General features: G+C 14.8%; 1 long non-coding RNA gene across 2 annotated transcripts; it reads right to left on the reverse strand.

The window, feature by feature from the left end:
• Positions 1-722: 722 nt before the first annotated feature.
• Positions 723-1,710, reverse strand: LOC149924915 (uncharacterized). 2 transcript variants are annotated; one of them, XR_016477067.1, is made up of 4 exons: positions 1,553-1,710; positions 1,129-1,353; positions 928-1,042; positions 723-873 (listed from the first exon to the last, which is right to left on the reverse strand). It is a non-coding gene; the product is annotated as an uncharacterized LOC149924915 (long non-coding RNA). The 2 variants fall into 2 exon arrangements; XR_016477068.1 differs by having other exon boundaries at positions 729-873; positions 1,129-1,233.
• Positions 1,711-11,882: the final 10,172 nt, after the last annotated feature.

Consider the following 11,882-nt stretch of genomic DNA (forward strand, 5'->3'; position numbering starts at 1 on the left):
CTCACAAAATATGTAAATTTTATTACAGGAAAAGGCGGGGGACTCGAATTAAATCCGGAAAAAACGTTTTCTCTCGTAATAACATAATTTTTTCGGAAAAAACACGTTGGCATAAATGAAATGAAAATAACATGTTTTAGAATTATGTTCGGGTAAAATTGCCAGATAAACTTAACTAATTAAAGGAAATGTGTTTTTTAGTCAAAGAGGGGAGAATTTCATATAAAGAGACGCGTAATTGATACAAGGCGCCATTTTTGAAAATCGGGCTTAGAAACGTCTCGGTAATTTTTGATTTATTGTTATTAATAATAAAACGTATATAAATATGAAACCATTCCATCTTGTACCTCAAATACAAAAAATATGACAGATTTGTCTTTTCACGAGTTCCCAAGCAATGAAAATCTTCGGTTATTATGGTTAAAAATCATTAAATGAAAAGATTTTCAAATGAGTGAAAATGGTAAAGATGTAGTCTACATTTCAAGGACGACGATTATATTTCAGGTTTGTATCTTTATTTAAAAAAATATTTATCAGTCATGTTGAAAGTGCTAGTGCAAGTTCTTCAGGAAAAAATATTTCTGAGGTGGCTGAAGATGAAATCGAAAAAGAAATTGTAGAAATATAAAAACTCAATAAAAGTCACCATAAATAACTTGCAATCAAAAATTTGGCGTCAAAACCTAAAATTACAGGTTAATTAAAGGTTACCAATTTTCAAGGAAAAATGGTTTCCTAAAGCTCCCATCAAAGATGACACTGAAGAGATACGTTGGAAAAATTAATGGTGAAACAGGAGTTACAAAAGCCATCTCCTTGGTGTGATACAAGACCTTCTAAATTGTCCGACAATCAAATTCCTGAAGACTATAAAAATATTTTAGAAGCCCTTTTGATCACTCCTGAAACTCAATGTTCTACCTTAAAATTAGCCTGTGAAGCATACTTAGCTGGGTATGTTTTGAGGGAATTACAAAAGAAGGAATTTTGTGGCTGCTGCGTTGTAAACATTTCCCAGCCATGTCACAGCTCTCCACTATTGGATTTGATTAAAAACCAAGATAGAGGAAATCTTAAATATCCAAGTCGTCCATTCATATTAATTGTATCAAGAATAGTCACCTTTGTGCAACATTTGCGGGTCTCAAGGTGTTTACGATGAACTTGAGAAATGCATTTTGCCAAAGCACGAACTCTGTCCACTATTTTATAGTTGTGATCCAGAACCTGCCAAATTAATTGCAGGAATAGTCTGTCAGAAAATAGTCCCTCCGGTTATGGATAACATAACGCGCACAATTTCTGCTAAGCATGAAAAAGTAAAAGAGCTTGTATATAAGCCAATATCTAGAAAAGAATACAAACTTCAGTAACATTTACTTTGTTATTCAAAGATTCACTTTACAACTATACTAAAAATATATCTATTTAATATCAAGAATAATTATCAACAACATTATTTTAAAGATGTAGGTAAATAATTACTTAATTTAAAATATTTGAATTATTGGTTTTATAAAAAATACTATTCATAATTATGCATTACCGTGATAAGGGGTTGACCACATCTGCCGGAGCAGAGCCGGAGATACGCATTTTTTATTTTTATTGTCGTAGAATATAAATAGAGTATTAAAAATATTTCAAAGCTAAATTATAATTTAAATATAACTAAAATATTAATTTACTCTTTCGTTAATAAAATAAAAATATAAAACCTGGGAAAAAACGACTTTTTCTTTGAAGAATAACAGCTGATTGCACTGGAAGGCGGCAATAAAAAGATAAATTATGTGAGGAGTTCTAGCGCTACTTCTCCCTGGCGGGAAAAATCTTATTTTGCAAAAACACGGCGATTGTTATGGCCGCTATAGCGCGAAATCAAAGTTGGCCGTGGTTAAACCATAAATACATTTTGAGAAACTTCCCAATCTTTGTAAAACATAAGTTAAGTTAGGAGAAACCAACTATGGACTGTGAGAAGGATGATAAAATACGCGAAAAAGTAGATAAGTCCATAATTAAAAGGGATAATATAGCTAAATCCTAAACAAATTTGAAGAAATTAAAAAACTTACTAATAACTCGTACTAACTAACTTAACTTATCGTATATACTATTATCCACCACACTCCCCCCCTTTCGGCTTTCCGTTGCTATATGCAACGCGTTTTGAAATTTTTAATGTTTAGGCTTAGTTTCTCTTTTAGATTAATTTTGACAGTCGCCAGCCAGATTTCCTGCACGGTACTGATGAGTTCCAAATAGAACGAAACCGGTCTACCGTTGGAATTTCTGGCTATTTTATTTATTTTTAATTTAGTTTATTACTCGAAGATCCGAGTTTCGCGTCTTTTTGTTCGCTCGAAGACCTATCGGTACGAGCTATTAGTAAGTTTTTTAATTTCTTCAAATTTGTTTAGGATTTAGCTATATTATCCCTTTTAATTATGGACTTATCTACTTTTTCGCGTAATTTATCATCTTTGTAAAACATAGCGTGGTTATAATAATAATCAGCTAGGCTAATACCCTTGGCACCACCTTAGGCCTAAGTCATCATGTGACTTTTGAAGCCATTAATTCAGGTGGCCGGGTTACAATGCGTAGGAGGGTGATGGCAAGCCCTGCATGCCACGCGAGCCAACAGCTCCCTACACTAACTATTACCGTTAACCTCAACAAGTTTATAAACAACGCAATCCCATATTGTCTCATAAACGGGATTGTATCACAGATTATACCAAAGATAGTGATTGTGGCATATGAAATTTGTGGTTAGGTTTGTGTTTATTTTATCAAAAAATTTCGAATAGTTCTTTTTATAAATTGGGGGCCTATTCTGTAAATATTCGAAATCCAATTTTCGATCGAAAACTACATTTCGAACTTCGAGATCTCGACGAATGGTATTCGGTAAAGATTTCGAATAACCATAAATCAATGCAAATTGTCGAAGTCGATCTCGACATGGTATAGGGTATCGAGATCGAATTCCCATTCGATTTTTTAAAGAATCGCCGCGCCCCCCAGCTACGCTTGCCGAACTTGTTTTTATGTAGCTCCTACGTCACGATGTCCTAGCTTTATTAGAATAGTTTTGACACGCGCGGTTTGCACGTGCACGTGAAAATCCGAGGTTTCTCGCGCCCTAAGCGCTCGCTCGCAATGGGTACGTTCAGTTACTCTAAGCTGATAAACATCGATGTCGAAAAAATCCCGATTGCGATTTGACTGATGTCCATCGTGACGTCAGTCGCAGTTGTACGCAATTTTTTAAACATCGAAGAACATTATAGCATCAGAAGTTACTGTACGATATTTTCAATCTTGTGATGGCATCGGCTTAGCGACATCTATTGTCTTTTTACTTGTTCGCGTAATGGCAGGAATAAATTTAGCCGCCCCGGAAAATAGACGAAAAAGACAATTGGCATTAATTATTATTAATGAAATTGTTAATGATGATGAAATCGAAGGTGATTTGCTCGAAGCCTCGACCTTAATTCTAAATCAAAGTTTTTAAAACAAGTTGGAAAGCCAAAATATACCTCCCCTAGTGGTCCTAATATCTCGAGATGACCCTTAAAGATAGATTTACTAAAACCGTAATAATTGAGACGAAACCACCGATTATAATTTATTCAGAATAATATAAATTAAGTAGTTACAACAGCGAGTTAGACGTACTAAAACAATGTACAATTGAATTTAACCCTATTTACAGAACAAGTTTATCATTTAAATATAATACGAAGTAAATTTTAATGAAAGAAATATCTACAGAGGGTATTTGTATTTTTCTCGCTTACGGCATACTTGCCACATCTTTAACGCTCATTTTATTTCAACACTCGCCCTTGATGAAGATACCGTAGAATAGCTATATTCGACACCTGGTAGTGGACGACTCGTATACTTCCTGTTGACGTTGTGACACATACCGCAATATTATATAATGACTCGCACACCCAGGAAATCAATGACTGCATTAGGAATCGTAGATGTCCAAATATCCACACCAATAAAAAATGAATTAACAAGAAGCGAAAAACTTACCATTCACAAAGCACAGAAAGCCACTTGACTAAACGACAGCTCGTATATCAATAAATGACCGTAGACGGAATAGTTAGGGCTCTTTAAATATAAGATTAATATAATTTATAAATATTTAATTAAATATAAGATTAATATAATTTATAAATATTTAATTAAATATAAGATTAATATAATTTATAAATATTTAATTAAATATAAGATTAATATAATTTATAAATATTTAAGTAAATATAAGATTAATATAATTTATAAATATTTAATTAAATATAAGATTAATATAATTTATAAATATTTAATTAAGTATAAGATTTATATAATTTATAAATATTTAATTAAATATAAGATTAATATAATTTATAAATATTTAATTAAATATAAGATTAATATAATTGATAAATATTTAATTAAATATAAGATTAATATAATTTATAAATATTTAATTAAATATAAGATTAATATAATTTATAAATATTTAATTAAATATAAGATTAATATAATTGATAAATATTTAATTAAATATAAGATTAATATAATTTATAAATATTTAATTAAATATAAGATTAATATAATTTATAAATATTTAATTAAATATAAGATTTATATAATTTATAAATATTTAATTAAATATAAGATTAATATAATTTATAAATATATAATTAAGTATAAGATTAATATAATTTATAAATATTTAATTAAATATAAGATTAACATAATTTATAAATATTTAATTAAATATAAGATTAATATAATTTATAAATATTTAATTAAATATAAGATTAATATAATTTATAAATATTTAATTAAATATAAGATTAATATAGTTTATAAATATTTAATTAAATATAAGATTAATATAGTTTATAAATATTTAATTAAATAAAAGATTAATATAATTTATAAATATTTAATTAAATATAAGATTAATATAGTTTATAAATATTTAATTAAATATAAGATTAATATATAGTTTATAAATATTTAACTAAATATAAGATTAATATAGTTTATAAATATTTAATTAAATATAAGATTAATATAGTTTATAAATATTTAATTAAATATAAGATTAATATAATTTATAAATATTTAATTAAATATAAGATTAATATAATTTATAAATATTTAATTAAATATAAGATTAATATAATTTATAAATATTTAATTAAATATAAGATTAATATAATTTATAAATATTTCATTAAATATAAGATTAATATAATTTATAAATATTTAATTAAATATAAGATTAATATAATTTATAAATATTTAATTAAGTATAAGATTTATATAATTTATAAATATTTAATTAAATATAAGATTAATATAGTTTATAAATATTTAATTAAATATTAGATTAATATAGTTTATAAATATTTAATTAAATATAAGATTAATATAATTTATTAATATTTAATTAAATATAAGATTAATATAATTTATAAATATTTAATTAAATATAAGATTAATATAATTTATAAATATTTAATTAAATATAAGATTAATATAGTTTATAAATATTTAATTAAATATAAGATTAATATAGTTTATAAATATTTAATTAAATATAAGATTAATATAATTTATAAATATTTAATTAAATATAAGATTGATATAGTTTATAAATATTTAAGTAAATATAAGATTAATATAATTTATAAATATTTCATTAAATATAAGATTTATATAATTTATAAATATTTAATTAAGTATAAGATTTATATAATTTATAAATATTTAATTAAATATAAGATTAATATAATTTATAAATATTTAATTAAGTATAAGATTTATATAATTTATAAATATTTAATTAAGTATAAGATTTATATAATTTATAAATATTTAATTAAATATAAGATTAATATAGTTTATAAATATTTAATTAAATATAAGATTAATATAATTTATAAATATTTAATTAAATATAAGATTAATATAATTTATAAATATTTAATTAAATATAAGATTAATATAGTTTATAAATATTTAATTAAGTATAAGATTTATATAATTTATAAATATTTAATTAAATATAAGATTAATATAATTTATAAATATTTAATTAAATATAAGATTTATATAATTTATAAATATTTAATTAAATATAAGATTTATATAATTTATAAAAATTTAATTAAATATAAGATTAATATAATTTATAAATATTTAATTAAATATAAGATTAATATAATTTATAAACATTTAATTAAATATAAGATTAATATAGTTTAAAAATATTTAATTAAATATAAGATTAATATAGTTTAAAAATATTTAATTAAATATAAGATTAATATAGTTTATAAATATTTAATTAAATATAAGATTAATATAATTTATAAATATTTAATTAAATATAAGATTAATATAATTTATAAATATTTAATTAAATATAAGATTAATATAATTTATAAATATTTAATTAAATATAAGATTTATATAATTTATAAATATTTAATTAAATATAAGATTAATATAATTTATAAATATTTAATTAAGTATAAGATTTATATAATTTATAAATATTTAATTAAATATAAGATTAATATAATTTATAAATATTTAATTAAATATAAGATTAATATAATTTATAAATATTTAATTAAATATAAGATTAATATAATTTATAAATATTTAATTAAATATAAGATTAATATAATTTATAAATATTTAATTAAATATAAGATTAATATAGTTTATAAATATTTAATTAAATATAAGATTAATATAGTTTATAAATATTTAATTAAATATAAGATTAATATAGTTTATAAATATTTAATTAAATATAAGATTAATATAGTTTATAAATATTTAATTAAATATAAGATTAATATAGTTTATAAATATTTAATTAAATATAAGATTAATATATAGTTTATAAATATTTAACTAAATATAAGATTAATATAGTTTATAAATATTTAATTAAATATAAGATTAATATAATTTATAAATATTTAATTAAATATAAGATTAATATAATTTATAAATATTTAATTAAATATAAGATTAATATAGTTTATAAATATTTAATTAAATATAAGATTAATATAGTTTATAAATATTAAATTAAATATAAGATTAATATAGTTTATAAATATTTAATTAAATATAAGATTAATATAGTTTATAAATATTTAATTAAATATAAGATTAATATATAGTTTATAAATATTTAACTAAATATAAGATTAATATAGTTTATAAATATATAATTAAGTATAAGATTAATATAATTTATAAATATTTAATTAAATATAAGATTAATATAATTTATAAATATTTAATTAAATATAAGATTAATATAATTTATAAATATTTAATTAAATATAAGATTAATATAATTTATAAATATTTAATTAAATATAAGATTAATATAATTTATAAATATTTAATTAAATATAAGATTAATATAATTTATAAATATTTAATTAAGTATAAGATTTATATAATTTATAAATATTTAATTAAATATAAGATTAATATAGTTTATAAATATTTAATTAAATATTAGATTAATATAGTTTATAAATATTTAATTAAATATAAGATTAATATAATTTATTAATATTTAATTAAATATAAGATTAATATAATTTATAAATATTTAATTAAATATAAGATTAATATAATTTATAAATATTTAATTAAATATAAGATTAATATAGTTTATAAATATTTAATTAAATATAAGATTAATATAGTTTATAAATATTTAATTAAATATAAGATTAATATAATTTATAAATATTTAATTAAATATAAGATTGATATAGTTTATAAATATTTAAGTAAATATAAGATTAATATAATTTATAAATATTTCATTAAATATAAGATTTATATAATTTATAAATATTTAATTAAGTATAAGATTTATATAATTTATAAATATTTAATTAAATATAAGATTAATATAATTTATAAATATTTAATTAAGTATAAGATTTATATAATTTATAAATATTTAATTAAGTATAAGATTTATATAATTTATAAATATTTAATTAAATATAAGATTAATATAGTTTATAAATATTTAATTAAATATAAGATTAATATAATTTATAAATATTTAATTAAATATAAGATTAATATAATTTATAAATATTTAATTAAATATAAGATTAATATAGTTTATAAATATTTAATTAAGTATAAGATTTATATAATTTATAAATATTTAATTAAATATAAGATTAATATAATTTATAAATATTTAATTAAATATAAGATTTATATAATTTATAAATATTTAATTAAATATAAGATTTATATAATTTATAAAAATTTAATTAAATATAAGATTAATATAATTTATAAATATTTAATTAAATATAAGATTAATATAATTCATAAACATTTAATTAAATATAAGATTAATATAGTTTAAAAATATTTAATTAAATATAAGATTAATATAGTTTATAAATATTTAATTAAATATAAGATTAATATAATTTATAAATATTTAATTAAATATAAGATTAATATAATTTATAAATATTTAATTAAATATAAGATTAATATAATTTATAAATATTTAATTAAATATAAGATTAATATAATTTATAAATATTTAATTAAATATAAGATTAATATAATTTATAAATATTTAATTAAATATAAGATTTATATAATTTATAAATATTTAATTAAATATAAGATTAATATAATTTATAAATATTTAATTAAGTATAAGATTTATATAATTTATAAATATTTAATTAAATATAAGATTAATATAATTTATAAATATTTAATTAAATATAAGATTAATATAATTTATAAATATTTAATTAAATATAAGATTAATATAATTTATAAATATTTAATTAAATATAAGATTAATATAATTTATAAATATTTAATTAAATATCAGATTAATATAGTTTATAAATATTTAATTAAATATAAGATTAATATAGTTTATAAATATTTAATTAAATATAAGATTAATATAGTTTATAAATATTTAATTAAATATAAGATTAATATAGTTTATAAATATTTAATTAAATATAAGATTAATATAGTTTATAAATATTTAATTAAATATAAGATTAATATATAGTTTATAAATATTTAACTAAATATAAGATTAATATAGTTTATAAATATTTAATTAAATATAAGATTAATATAATTTATAAATATTTAATTAAATATAAGATTAATATAATTTATAAATATTTAATTAAATATAAGATTAATATAGTTTATAAATATTTAATTAAATATAAGATTAATATAGTTTATAAATATTTAATTAAATATAAGATTAATATATAGTTTATAAATATTTAACTAAATATAAGATTAATATAGTTTATAAATATATAATTAAGTATAAGATTAATATAATTTATAAATATTTAATTAAATATAAGATTAACATAATTTATAAATATTTAATTAAATATAAGATTAATATAATTTATAAATATTTAATTAAATATAAGATTAATATAATTTATAAATATTTAATTAAATATAAGATTAATATAGTTTATAAATATTTAATTAAATATAAGATTAATATAGTTTATAAATATTTAATTAAATAAAAGATTAATATAATTTATAAATATTTAATTAAATATAAGATTAATATAGTTTATAAATATTTAATTAAATATAAGATTAATATATAGTTTATAAATATTTAACTAAATATAAGATTAATATAGTTTATAAATATTTAATTAAATATAAGATTAATATAGTTTATAAATATTTAATTAAATATAAGATTAATATAATTTATAAATATTTAATTAAATATAAGATTAATATAATTTATAAATATTTAATTAAATATAAGATTAATATAATTAATAATTATTTATTTAAATATAAGATTCATATAATTTATAAATATTTAATTAAATATAAGATTAATATAATTTATAAATATTTAACTAAGTATAAGATTTATATAATTTATAAATATTTAATTAAATATAAGATTAATATAATTTATAAATATTTAATTAAATATAAGATTAATATAATTTATAAAAATTTAATTAAATATAAGATTAATATAATTTATAAAAATTTAATTAAATATAAGATTAATATAATTTATAAATATTTAATTAAATATAAGATTAATATAATTTATAAATATTTAATTAAATATAAGATTAATATAGTTTATAAATATTTAATTAAATATAAGATTAATATAGTTTATAAATATTTAATTAAATATAAGATTAATATAGTTTATAAATATTTAATTAAATATAAGATTAATATAATTTATAAATATTTAATTAAATATAAGATTAATATAATTTATAAATATTTAATTAAGTATAAGATTTATATAATTTATAAATATTTAATTAAATATAAGATTAATATAATTTATAAATATTTAATTAAATATAAGATTAATATAATTTATAAAAATTTAATTAAATATAAGATTAATATAATTTATAAATATTTAATTAAATATAAGATTAATATAGTTTATAAATATTTAATTAAATATAAGATTAATATATAGTTTATAAATATTTAACTAAATATAAGATTAATATAGTTTATAAATATTTAATTAAATATAAGATTAATATAGTTTATAAATATTTAATTAAATATAAGATTAATATAATTTATAAATATTTAATTAAATATAAGATTAATATAATTTATAAATATTTAATTAAATATAAGATTAATATAATTTATAAATATTTAATTAAATATAAGATTAATATAATTTATAAATATTTCATTAAATATAAGATTAATATAATTTATAAATATTTAATTAAATATAAGATTAATATAATTTATAAATATTTAATTAAGTATAAGATTTATATAATTTATAAATATTTAATTAAATATAAGATTAATATAGTTTATAAATATTTAATTAAATATTAGATTAATATAGTTTATAAATATTTAATTAAATATAAGATTAATATAATTTATTAATATTTAATTAAATATAAGATTAATATAATTTATAAATATTTAATTAAATATAAGATTAATATAATTTATAAATATTTAATTAAATATAAGATTAATATAGTTTATAAATATTTAATTAAATATAAGATTAATATAGTTTATAAATATTTAATTAAATATAAGATTAATATAATTTATAAATATTTAATTAAATATAAGATTGATATAGTTTATAAATATTTAAGTAAATATAAGATTAATATAATTTATAAATATTTCATTAAATATAAGATTTATATAATTTATAAATATTTAATTAAGTATAAGATTTATATAATTTATAAATATTTAATTAAATATAAGATTAATATAATTTATAAATATTTAATTAAGTATAAGATTTATATAATTTATAAATATTTAATTAAGTATAAGATTTATATAATTTATAAATATTTAATTAAATATAAGATTAATATAGTTTATAAATATTTAATTAAATATAAGATTAATATAATTTATAAATATTTAATTAAATATAAGATTAATATAGTTTATAAATATTTAATTAAATATAAGATTAATATAGTTTATAAATATTTAATTAAGTATAAGATTTATATAATTTATAAATATTTAATTAAATATAAGATTAATATAATTTATAAATATTTAATTAAATATAAGATTTATATAATTTATAAATATTTAATTAAATATAAGATTAATATAATTTATAAATATTTAATTAAGTATAAGATTTATATAATTTATAAATATTTAATTAAATATAAGATTAATATAATTTATAAATATTTAATTAAATATAAGATTAATATAATTTATAAATATTTAATTAAATATAAGATTAA

The sequence above is a fragment of the Leiobunum rupestre genome, chromosome 10 (genome assembly GCF_980474605.1).
Source record: "Leiobunum rupestre chromosome 10, qqLeiRupe1.1.hap1, whole genome shotgun sequence".
Classification (NCBI taxonomy): domain Eukaryota; kingdom Metazoa; phylum Arthropoda; class Arachnida; order Opiliones; family Sclerosomatidae; genus Leiobunum; species Leiobunum rupestre.